General features: G+C 34.3%; 1 non-coding gene and 1 pseudogene across 1 annotated transcript; both read right to left on the reverse strand.

Moving 5' to 3' along the window:
• Positions 1–2713: 2713 nt before the first annotated feature.
• LOC127546466 (ADP/ATP translocase 3-like) overlaps positions 2714–13638 on the reverse strand; it is a 46523-nt pseudogene continuing 35598 nt past the window's right edge.
• On the reverse strand, positions 11470–11634 carry LOC127552711 (U1 spliceosomal RNA). Its single transcript, XR_007951562.1, has one exon. It is a non-coding gene; the product is annotated as a U1 spliceosomal RNA (small nuclear RNA).

Consider the following 13638-nt stretch of genomic DNA (forward strand, 5'->3'; position numbering starts at 1 on the left):
CCACTTTGCCACCAAGAATAGTAGGCTTTGTCATACACACACACACACACACACACGTATGTATGTATTTGCTTAGAGGACTGAAGCTTAAATTTCAGCTTTCTTAGAAAGGCTCAAACCTTACTCACGCTATATCTAATGAGGGAAAAAATCTTTAGCTGTTTTTTTCTCCAAGAAACAGTCTATCAATTGTCAGAACTTTGTGAAATACTTTTTTCTCCAAAAGGAGAACCTTGCTTTTAGGAGAACCTTTCTAAGCTCTTGGAACACAAAATAGATTATCAAGTAAGTAGAGCCCATTTAACCTTAATTTCCTACCAAGTGTGGGGTCTTTGCTCCAATCTTCTTTCAGACTTAGGGCTAGAAAATTCATATAACTATGTTCAAGCCACAAACTTTAGCTCCATTTGGGGATCTTACTTTTCTTTTCTTTTTTTTTTTTTTTTGCTGAGGCAATTGGATTAAGTGACTTAACCAAGATCACACAGCTAGGAATCTCAGTTCAATCTGAAATTACATTTGAACTCAGGTTCTCCTGACTTCAGGGCTGGTATCTATCCACTGCATTACTTAGCTGCCCCTTAAAGAGTCTTTTATGAATTTATTGTTTTACAGTAGGTCAATAGCCAATACAGATTATAATTGTCAAATAGTCAGCTGTGCAAAATAGTACATATAATACTTAAGTACAAATGGGAGATATGATTTTTAAAATTAATACTTAAACAGAAATTTATGGTCCTACAAAAGAGCATTTAAACTAGATGGTATAAATTGATCTGCCTTCTTGACCCACAGTAACTGTTATTTTTCCAAAACCCAACAGAACCAATGTACTGAATCACCATAAGTTCTACTATGTGAATAATAGATCACAATAAATGGGTCCCTTTTTCTAATATTTTTCCTGGCTCCCATACAAACATGATCTGGCCTAGGTAAAAAGAAAACAGGAATTTCTTTTCTTTCTTTTTTTTTTTTTTGTAATTTTAATTGAGAAAAAATATATACTTTGACTATTATTCATATGATTAGGGGGCTGACATTCAATTTTTTTTTAAATATAGCTTTTTATTTACAAGTTATATGCATGAGTAATTTTATAGCATTGACAATTGCCAAATCTTTTGTTCCAATTTTTCCCCTCCTTCCCCCCCATCCTCTCCCGCAATGGCAGATTGACCAATACATGTTAAGTATGTTCAAGTATAAATTAAATACAATATAAGCATATGTGTCCTAACAGTTATTTTGCTGTACAAAAAGAATCAGAATTTGAAATAGTGTACTATTAGTGAAGGAAATCAAAAATGCAGGCAGACAAAAATATAGGGATTGGGAATTCTATGTAATGGTTCATAGTCATCTCCCAGAGTTCTTTTGCTGGATGTAGTTGGTTCAATTCATTACTACTCTATTGGAGCTGATTTGGTTCATCTCATTGTTGAAGAGGGCCACGTCCATCAGAATTGATCATCATATAGTATTGTTGTTGAAGTATATAATGATCTCCTGGTCCTGCTCATTTCACTCAGCATCAGTTCATGTAAGTCTCTCCAGGCCTTTCTGAAATCTTCCTGCTGGTCATTTCTTACCAAACAATAATATTCCATAATATTCATATACCACAATTTATTCAGCCATTCTCCACTTGATGAGCATCTACTCAGTTTCCAGTTTCTGGCCACTACAAAGAGGGCTGCCACAAACATTCTTGCACAAACAGGTGCCTTTCCCTTCTTTAAAATCTCTTTGGGATATAAACCCAGTAGTAACACTGCTGGATCAAAGGGTATGCACAGTTTGTTAACTTTTTGAGCATAGTTCCAAATTGTTCTCCAGAATGGCTGGATGTGTTCACAATTCCACCAACAATGTATTAGTGTCCCTGTTTTCCCACATCCCCTCCAACATTCCCCATTATTTTTCCCTGCCATTCTAGCCAATCTGATCGGTGTGTAGAAAACATGAATTTCTTAAAGGTCAATGGTCCAAAATGTTGTTTAATTAAAAATTTCAAGAATCTATATTCACTGTTTCCATTTTTAGTTAGGATATACTTAGATTATTTTCTTCAATTCATCATACAGAACAAGCAGGAAAAAGTTTCACCCATGCCTCTAAAAACACTGGAGCAGATATCCTTGAAAAAAAAAAAAAAAGCTTTGCTAGGCTAGTTCCAATGGACTTATGATAAAGTGAACCATCTGCACCCAGAGAGAGGACTTTAGAGACTGAGTGTAGATCACATCATAGTATTTTCACTTTTTTGTTGTTATTTGCTTGTATTTTGTTTTCTTTCTCATTTTTTTTCCTTTCTGATCTGGTTTTTCATGTGTAGTGTAATAAATGTGGAAATACATATAGAATTACACAAGTTTAACATATATTGGATTAGTTGCCATGTAAAGGAGGAGATGAGGGGAAAAAAGGAAGAAAAAAATTTGGAACACAAGGTTTTGCAAGGGTGAATGTTGAAAATTATCTCTGGCTATGTTTTGAAAAAAAAACCAAACAACTTTATTTTTAAAAAAAGAAAAAAGTGTTGTTATGATTATTGACAGCGATCTTCATCCAGCAATTAGTTGGCTCAGTTACATTATAGCAGCTCCTTCATACCCAAACTGCATCATCATTCACTGCCTTATTGGATGAGTGGGAGAGAAGACCTCATCTGCTACAGCAGTCACTGTCTGTACAGTTATCCAACTTATCACAATATATTCTTCAGATCTGGGAGCACACCTTTTGCTGTGTCTTAGATTCCAAATAGGCTGCTCTATAGATAATGACACCATATAGGGAGACATTGAAACCTTGATACAAGGCACCAATGCCATCAGACTTGAGAATCTTCACAAGGCAGTCTCCCAAGCCTTTGAATTCTCTCTCCATGCCAAATTTCCCAATATCAGCTGCCAAGTGGGTTCTCACAAAATCCAAGGAGTAGACAAAACAGAGAGAAGTGCTCCAGCTGCATCAGCAGAGGCAAGATTACCAGCAAAATACCTCTAAAATTGTGTGCTTGTCCATTCCTTCCCAAAACTCCTGCTTATACTTATCCTTAAAAGCAAAGTTAAGGTCTTGGGTGGTGAAATCTCCCACCAGGAGATGACATTTGCTAAATTACCCCTCCAGAAGAAAAGCACCCCTTGTTCCTTTGGAAATTGGACAATACAATCCATTACACCTTTATACTGCTTATCTGCAGCAATTTGTTTACTTGAATGCTGCACCTGTAATAGTAACTTGACTCAATGGGGACCACCAAGGTCTTGGAAATAGCAGCTGTAATACCATCAGTCAGGGAATCCTTGGTGAAGAAGGGCTGTTATATCATAGTTACAAAGGGAGAGGGTGTTGGAGTTGAAGGAAGAAAGCCAGGGAAGGCGAGCTGAAAACTGAGGAACTCATTGTTGCCTACACAACCCTTTACTACAGCTAGGACCAACAGATCTTACATTTCAACAAACTGCCATGGATTATATGCAGCTGGGACCACCTGGTTTGGTTTTTTGTTTTTTTTTAACCCCAAGATTCTTTTGGATTTCTATGCAAACGAAAGGAGGGAGGGGGAACAAAGAAACAAACATTCCTAAATGGAACTGCTTGAAGGCATCATCTTTCAGTCACTTATTTCCATCTTTTGTTCCAAATTCCTGCTTTTATGATGTATTTGTGTCAGCCAATATGCTGTAACAACTGGTTTTGAGCTTCATTCTACTTATAAATATAATTTTTATACATTTTATTTCATTTCTGTTACACTTTCAATAAATCTTAAGAGAGATGGGAATCTCTGATACTCCTAGTATTTCCCTTTCTCCTTTTGGCTTTCTGGAGCTGAGAGGACAGGGAGGTATGAATTTCTCTGTTTCATGTGGTCAGTGCTTGTTATGTCTGACAGGCACAATGGGGAGTGCTCTGTTATAAACAATCTGTTCACTCCATCTTCCAAGAGGCAAAGCAGGTATCAAGTGTTCCAATTAGGTGATAGGGCTCCATGAGGGCTAACTGCAGCATATGGCTTTTTTGGAATCTGTTTCTTGTCTGCAAACCTAGATATATTCATCAGTCTATCATTCATCTGAATAAGGAATTTTATTACTTAGGCAAAACAAAATTATAGAAAAGGGGATTCCTATAATTCTCAATGTCAAATTCAATACAATCTTATATACATGCTGAATGAAGTTAACTGTGAAGCTATCTCACAAGATAGAGACAGTGTTATAAAAATTGAGTGAAGGTCAGTTGTGCCCCAGAGCCAAGTTTCTTTCTCCAGGGATTATTACCTCAGGTGATTTATAAGGAATGGGACTTTTCTTTATGAGACTAAATTGGGATCACCTTGGCACTGAAACTCCCACATAAAATAATCTAGTAATCAGTTGAAAATTTTTCTTCATTTATGACTTAGAATGTGTGGTCATTTGTTCTGGCTACTCAGGGCAAAGATCCAGCGTATGGGAGGTGTTAGCCCAGGCCCTTATATAATTCTTGTCTGATCTCCTAGCCTAACTGCTTGTGGGGAGGGAAATGACCTTTCTCACGAGATCATAATAAAATTCCTTTCTGTTTTTGTTGTGCCACAGTTCCCTTTTAATGTTCTGACCTAGTTTCCCCATTGTCCTATTTAGTTACTCTGCCTTAGGTTATAACCTTTCCCTCTTAATGTTTGATGAGATAAAGATTTTATATCTTTAGGCTATAATCATTCCTTCTTAATGTTTGACAGGATAAAGGTCTAACCATTTTAGACATTATTAGAATATCAGTAACCTCTCCAGTACCTCTCCCCATTATGACATCCTAGGTGCCTCCCTCCACCCCCTTAGGTTTTCCCCATCTAGGTACCTCCCCCATTATGTCATTGTTCTTGTTATCTTATAAAAATTTTGCTGTCCCGATACTCAGGGCTGGATTCTTTGAGACGATAGTCTCTTTCAGCCCTGGGACCAACCATGGACCCATTTGGTCCCAGTATATCTCTCCATTTAATATACTATTAAATGGTCTCTAATCTCTGTCTTGCTCAATTTCTCCAGCATTACATTTTTAACCTTAAGAAATCTCCTTAATGTATTTGAGCCAGTGGTCTTCGTCCCATACATTGCTTACCTCCTGGTTCTAATTGACATGGGGTACTCCCTTACAATGTGGAATGGATGCAGATCACAATTTTCATTCTTCTCATCCTGAATGATTCTTACCACTGTCCATCCCTAAATTCTCCTCTTTATGGAGACAAATCCACTCACTACTCACCATTCTGGAGAGCTTCCTCTGGAGAGGCTTCCTTGTTTTTATACTTTGTGTTTACCAATATAGTTCAGGTGAAGAGATCTTTAATATTAGGTGTGGTTAGCAGAGAAATTGATAAAAATTGATCCTTGAGGCAAGCAGGTAGAAGGCTCTGATAGAGATCACTTTAGCTCCTTGGTCCCACCCTTTGGGGAAGTGGTCCAGTCTGAAATCTAAGTTACATCAAACTCTGAAACCCAACCTCTGTAGAAATCTCAGTCATATGCCTGAGGTTAAATTTTCCTTATAAAACCTACTTGTGGGCCCTCCCATCACTGCTACCTTCCTTTGCATCAGCCCACCATGACAGTCTGCCTTGTGGTATCTTTTCCCTTCATCTTCCCTCATACCATGTGATATCTCCCCTAATTCCGTTTCCCAACCCCACTTTTCCTTCTTACAGCTAACTAACTCTTTTAGGATGCTTAGTCTGTTTCAGGATTTAGCCTGACAACTAAGAGCGTGTCCAATTAAATGGAGTGTTCCCTTTCTATTGGGTAATTGTGAGTTCCATTGAGGAACTTGTCTTTCATATGCTCTCCCAACTCTATTTCATATTTACCATTTTCATTGTCTACCATATCCCTTCATTTTGTCTGTAAACTTTTCCCTAAATAAATCTACCTTTTGCCAAAGAGAACGGCCATTGTAAATTCTTCATATTATCAAACTCCAGCTTTTGGTACCTGCTATCATTTGGTGACAAATCCTACATCATAGATCACTAGAGCAGTCTATCTATTCTCAATCTTGCTGGATAACTCTCCTATCTTTTTTTAAAAAATCATTTTATGTTGTTGGTATCTTTTCTGTCACTTTGATGAGGTCTAGATATAGGATACCCTAAAAGAAATTAGGGTTTAATTGAGGTCTAGTGGTAGGTTCAGGGTACAGGGAATCAAATAGCGCTCCCCTGCAACCCCATTGGATTTGGCGCAAGGATACAGAGTTAAATGAAGTCTAGAAGTGGTGCAAGAGTTCCCTATAAAAGAATTTATAGATCCAAAAAGCTAGATTGATAAAAGAGGTTTATTATGGCATTTGGAAGTGAAGTATAGTTAAGGAAATGGGTGAAGGTAGAGATAAGAAGGGCACCGGAAAGAGGATTCCAGTGGACAGAGGGTCCTGGCATGCCAGGAGTAAGGCTGGCATGTTTGGAACCTCTGCAAAGAGAGGATTCCAGCTTAACTCTTTTATAATGAGAGATTTAGCTAGAGGGGCCTTTGGGTGGAGTCCCAAATTGGCTCAGATCTGGGTGGGGCTGGGACAGGCCTGGATCTTCTATTGCAATTCAAAGGGACCAGGATTTGTGAATCAAAAGGTCCTGGATTGATGATGCATCAAGTAGGAGGGGTTGGGAATCAAAAAGAAAGGAATAGATCAATTCTTAAAAGGGACCACACCTGCATCATTAAGTGTCTGAGATCAGATTTGAACTCTGATCCTCCTGATTTCAGGACTGGTACTCTATCTACTGTGCCACCTAGTTGTGCCTAAATTCCTTTCTTTTAAAGAAATATACAAGTACACATTTCTTATGTACAAGTCATAATCATCAACATACTGATACCATCACTCTCAATCAAAAAAAAGTCTTGCATTTTTTAAAATCTCAAATATTTATTGTACTCTAAATATGTGCAAGATATCACTTTATTATCTGTTGGGGAAAGGCTAAGCAAGCTATGCTACATAAATATAATAAAATACTATAAGAAATTATGAAAAAGATGGTTTTAGTCAATCCAGAGAAGACATGTAAATTGATGTGAAATGAAATAAACAGAGCAAAGAGAACAATTTATATGGTAATATCATAAAACTACGTGATCAAATACCATTTTAGAGGACAAATGATGAAAAATGCTATCCCATTAAGGTGATAGACTACATAACACAAAATGAAGTACACATTTTTGGATTTGGCCAATACAGGAATTTTTTTTGTTTGACTACGCATATTCATTATGGAGGTTTTGTTTTTATTTCATTAGGGGGAAGAAGTGGGAGGGAGAAAAAATAAATGCTTAATAACTGAAGAAAAAAATCAAAACTTGATCAAGGAAAAAAATGTAGTTGAGACATAGCAGAAGTAGTGGGTACGGAATAGTCCTCAGAACCAGAAAAGCCCTACCCATGATACATATACTGACTTTATAACCCTATGTAAGTAACTTAACCTTTAGACTATAAATTTCAGAGATGCTGATCCATCACTGGAAGTTCTCTACATTAATCACATATAGCCCAGTGAAAAATAAAAAAGGAAGATATGGTCCCTGAGTTCTAATAAGAAAAATGTTGGAGTTAGGAAGATCATATGTATAATATAGATATATACAGATATATACTAGATACTTGACTTTAGGCAATACATTTAACCCTCAGCAATTAGTTATTCAATTTTAATGCCATAAATTGTAGGATGGGAACCTATCATCATTAGTAGAAGGAGTTTCCTTACTAGTAGGTCTACCTACGGTAATGTAGTCAAAGGTCCTTCCCCCCAACAACAACAACAACAACAACAACAACAACAAAAAAAAAAAAAAAACAGCATAAAACATATCAAAAATACCATATAAATAGAGCAAGCACATGCAGAATATAAGAAGGTGCTATAGAAATATCATTATGATTGAACTATGGGACCATCATCAGAAGCATTGTTAGGATCACAATCCTAACAATTGTGTTAGTTATGGTAAACTGTTTTCTCAGATAGGATCCTCAGGGAAGCTAATGAGTCATCCCTCAACTCTTTAGCATTCTGCTGCATGCATAGGCTAACCCTAGTTCTGATAAGAGACTTAGGTATTTGGATAGCTGTCAATCAAATCTTTCAGCTCCAGTCCCATCTACTAGGAAGTCTTTTCTGTCTCACAGCTACCAATCAAAAAGGCTGTCTATTCAGCAGCTTTATCTTAGTAAGAAATTTAACTAAGTTAAATTAATAAGGCAAAAGTATTACTCCTAAGCAACTTAGATAATATATTCTATTAGAACTTGTGACTCAGAAATACTTCCTAGACTGGATTTACCTCTTTTTGTTATCTACCAGCCCAAGGACAAGTTATTTCAGGAAGTTGTTTCTAACTTTTTTAGGTTTACTCTTCCCTCATAGAAGGATAAACATTTAACCTTAATGAACAATGAAACTTGAAATCACCTACCTAACAAAATTGAGTATAATCCTTCAGGGAGAAATAGATATTTAATAAAACACAAGTACTTTCAGGCACTCCTCATGAAAATGTTAAGGTCTCCAATGTCAGGTGTGGTTAGCAGAGTAATTAATAAAAATTAATTGCTCTCCAGAATGGTTGGATCTGTTCACAGTTCCACCAACAATGTATTAGTCCCAATCTTCCCACATCCCCTCCAATATTCGTCATTATCTTTTCCTGTCATCTTAGCCAATCTGAGAGGCAGCATGTAGTGGTATCACAAAGTTGTCTTAATTTGTATTTCTCTGTTCTATACTGATTTAGAGCACGTTTTCATATGACTAGACATAGATTCATTTTCTTCTTCTGAAAATTATCTGTTCATATCCTTAAACCATTTATCAATTGGATTATGGCATGAATTCTTATAAATATGTGTCAATTCTCTATATATTTTAGAAATGAGGTCTTTAGCAGAACATTTGAATGTAAAAATGTTTTCCTAACTTATTGCTTCCCTTCTAATAATGAAAACACAGATTAAAAGCTAATTGGAAACTATATATTCTAAATATAAAGAATGAGTAGATCAAGTAAAAAATCATAAAAAACAATCAATTTCTTTAAAGAAAATAAAAAATGAGTTAACATTTGTGGGATTTAATTTGTGGGATGTGAGATAAAATTTGTGGGATGCACCCAAGAAGTACTTAGGGGAAAATATATGCCACTAAATGTGTACCTCAATTAAAGTGAAAAAAAGCAGATGAATTGGGCATAAAGCTAAAAAACTAGAAAATGAACAAATTTTTAAAAAACTCATTAAACACCAAAATAGAAATTCTGAAAAATCAAAGGTGAGATTAATAAAATTGAAAGTTAAATAAACCATTTTTATTAATAAATAAAAATAAGAACTGGTTGAAAAAACAATAAAATCAATAAACCATTGATTAATCTGATTTTTTAAATTAGAAGAAAAGCAAATTACTAGTATCAAAAGTATAAAGGTGAATGTACCATCAATGAAGATGAAATTAAAGCAATTAATAGGAGTTATTTTACCCAATTATATGCCAGAGGAAATAATGATCTAAATGAAAAAGATGACTATTTACAAAAACATAAACTACTCAGATTAACAGAAGAGGAAGTAAAATACTTTAAGATCTTAGAAAAAGAAATTGCATAAATCATCAATGAGCTTCTTAAGGAAAAAACCTCAAGACTAAATATATTTATAGGTGAATTCCACCAAAAACATAAAGAACAATTAACTCCACTACTACGTAAACTATTTTTTAAATAAAGAAGGATCCTTACCAAATGTTGTGTCAAATTATGACATAAATAAGGTTTTGATACCTCTCCAAATCATGGAGAGTAAAAACAAAGAAAAACAACTATCAACTAATATAAAAAATTTAAATAAAATACTAGCAAGGACTTAATAGCAATATATTACAAAGATTATGCCTTATGACCAGATAGGATTTATATCAGGAATGCAAGGCTGGTTCAATATTTGGAAAACTATTACCATAATTGACGTGGTGACATGTCAATATCAAAACAATATCTATATAAATAACTAAAAAAACCCACAAAATCATATGATTTTATCAATCGTTGCAGAAAAAGTCTTTGACAAAATACAACACTCATAGCTATTTAAAAAACTGGAATAACAAACCCAGCGGAGACTTTGTTAAAATGATAAGTAGTATCTATTTAAAATGAAGAGCAAACATTATCTATAAAAGAAGATAAACTTGAAGCCTTTTCAATAACATCAGGAATGGAATAAGAACGTCCATTTTCATCACTCATTGTACTAGAAATACTAGCCACAACAATAAGACAAGAAAAACAAATTGAAGGAATAAAAATAAGCAATGAGGAATCCAAACCACCTTTTTTTTTGTAGATGATTTGATGATATACTTATAGAATCCTAGAAAATCAACTAAAAAGTTAGTTGAAACAGTAACAACTTTAGCAGAGTTGAAAGATATAAAATAAGCCCACAAAAATCATTAGTATTTCTTTATATCATCTGCGAAACTCAGCAGGAAGAGCTAGAAAGAGAAATTGTATTTAAAATAAGAAAACAAAATAAAATACCTGGGAGTCTACTTGCCAAGACAAATCTCAAGATTATATGAACACGATTGCAAAATAAAGACAGATCTAAAAAACTGAAGAAATATTAATTGCTCATGGGATGGCGAAGCCAATATAATAAAGATGACAATTCTACCTGTTAGTTTATTTATTCAGTACTATACCAATCAAACTAACAAAGAAAGAATTTATAGAGCTAGAAAAAAAAACAATAACAAAATTCATCTGGAAGTACAAAATGTCAAGAATGTTAAAGGAATCAACCAACAATACTAAAAGGAAGGCAGGGTAGCAGTTCAAGATTTCAAACTATATTACTAAGATAATTTGATACTGGCTAAGAAATATAGTAGTGGATAACTAGAATAGATTAGGTCACCATATATATAAGTGATCATAATTTAGTGTTTGAGGGACCTAAAAATACCAGCTTTGGGAGAAAGAAAAAAAATTGCTGGGAAAACTGGAAAGCAATTTGGAATAAACTAGGCATAGAACACATCTCACATCATGTAAGGCCAAAATGGCTAAATGATTTAGACATAAAGGGTGATGGCATATGTAAATTAGAGAAGTATCAAAAAATTTACCTGTAATATCTATGGATAAGGAAAAACTTTATGACCAAATAAGAGATAGCAAGGATCAGGAAGTAAAATACATAATTTTGATTACATGAAATTAAAAAGTTTATGCACAAACACAAAACTTATGTAGTCAAAATTAGAAGCCAAACAGGAAAGTGATGGGGAAAATTTATATTGTTTCTCTTTTATCAGATAAAAGTCTTATTTCTCAAATATATAGGAAACAGTTAAATTTATAAAAATAAGAGCTTTTGTTTTGTTTTGTTTCCCTTTGAACGTCAGAAACAGGGGAGAGTGTGAAACACAGTCCTCTCACTATCACAAATTATACAGTTGAGTTTCCCCGAATTTGGGGAAATCCCAAGGGTTAGCCTATCCTGACCACAATGAATAAGCCACACCCTGGGGAAACCACCTTCGTGATCATGGAATCACCCCTGCCAAGTAAGTATAAAATAAGAGCTTTTTATAAAAAAAATGATCAAAGGATATAAATGGGAAGTTTTCAGAAGAAGAAATCAAAAGTATCAATAGTTACATGAAAAAATGCACAAATTTATAACATATCATGGTTTTAGTTTTTTAGGGTTTGTTTGGTTTTTTTGGTCATTGCTTTAGAGCCATGTAGGTAGTTCTCCTCTTTCCAATAGTCTGGCACTGCCCAGGAGGATCCCCTTTTTTTGAAAGAAGATTAGAATCCAGGATTCTTGTATTTAGGATTCTTAGAAAGACTGACACTGACACATCTCTCTCCATTTTCCTCTTTTTTTTTCTAGTACAATCCCCTTTCCAACTCTAGTATCTTTTTTATGTTATAATTTATATAATTTATTTTTTATATTATCACAATAAAATCAAATTATATCTGTACTTTCTAAGTATACCCATAATAGAAATATAGTTGTCTTTTACCTTTTTATGGTTACAGATGTTAAGGATCATACCTAAGTGAAGGGGCAGATCAATTCTCTGAAAGTGTCCATGGCTGTGAACATGTGAAGGAGTTGCAAAGCAGCCTTTATAGACACAGGTGTTGCTTGTGGAATGGGAATGAAATAAATTGAAGGCAGACGGAAGAGGAGAGAGGTCAGCCAACTCAACTGCCTCTCAGTCTTCTTGTATCATCATCATCTTCTCACATGAAAAGATCCAGTCTACAGGTGTGAGTTAGACCGTCAACAGCCACTGGCAGATGGCACCTGTCTCACAACATACAAACACTAATATTCCAAGCCTAAGGTTCAAACTTGGGGTCCAAGAATACTTCTCTTATGTCCTAAGCATAAAAGCAAGTTTCTCTCATTTATATATATAAACTAAGACAGCTATTCAATAGCTTTTTATTATGTAAGAACATCCTACATGAGAATCCAATCCACTTTGAGTTCTTCTGTTTTTTTAGCATCTGGGCGGTAATGGGGGACAAAGGGAGAGGAGACTAGGGATAGGTAGGTGGACTGCTAAAAGATATTTTGATTCCCTTTATATTCCTTTTTATAACACAAAGGGAGACCCACAAAACAAAGTTTTTGTTTTTACTATAGTCTGGCCCTCCAACAGTCTGAGGGACAGTGAATTGGCCCCCTATTTAAAAAGTTTGAGGACCCCTGATGATTGCAAGAGACTTTAGAGCTCATTAGAAGTTATTCCTATTCAAGACACAGGTTAGACTAGATGACTTTGGAAGTTCCTACTAATTCTGAAGTTATGGAATTCTCTGAAAATTAATCTACAATGACCTATTTATACTGTATTCAAGCCAATAGTGACCCCTGGAGGACATATTTTAACTAATTACATATGTGAGAAATTTCCTTTGGGCAAGTATATTCATAAACTAACTGTGACACTTTTTCCTTAATCCATTTTGATTTCCTACATGATTTATAATAAAGTAGATTACAAAGAAAATAGATTATGGACAAAATGGACTTACAGTCAAATCTTATCAAATATTCAAAAGAAAGTTAATTCATAATTATTTGCAAAAAAAGAGATTAAAAAGATTCTTATAAAATTCTTTCTATGATATAGATGTCATCTTGATAAATTCAAAACAGAGAAAGAAAATCATAGATCATAAAAACCTTAAATATTCACACATTTTGATAAAATATATAATATATATTATATATAATAAATATATAATAACTTATCTCAATATTATATACTACAATCAGGTTGGTTTTATACCAGAAATATGATTGGTTCAATATCAGTAAAACTATCAATATAATAGATGTTATAACTAACAAAAACAATAAAAGTTATATGATTAAATAGTCATAGATATTGCTTTTGACAAAACAATACCTATTTTGGTTAAAAACAATAAAAAACAAGGAAAAGTGGATCTTCTCGTCAATAGCTTATATAAATATAATAGAAACAAACTAAAGGTCTTGCCAATAAGATTGAGGGAAAGCAATGATGTCAATTATATGACATCTTTTTTA

The sequence above is a fragment of the Antechinus flavipes genome, chromosome 2 (genome assembly GCF_016432865.1).
Source record: "Antechinus flavipes isolate AdamAnt ecotype Samford, QLD, Australia chromosome 2, AdamAnt_v2, whole genome shotgun sequence".
Classification (NCBI taxonomy): Eukaryota; Metazoa; Chordata; class Mammalia; order Dasyuromorphia; family Dasyuridae; genus Antechinus; species Antechinus flavipes.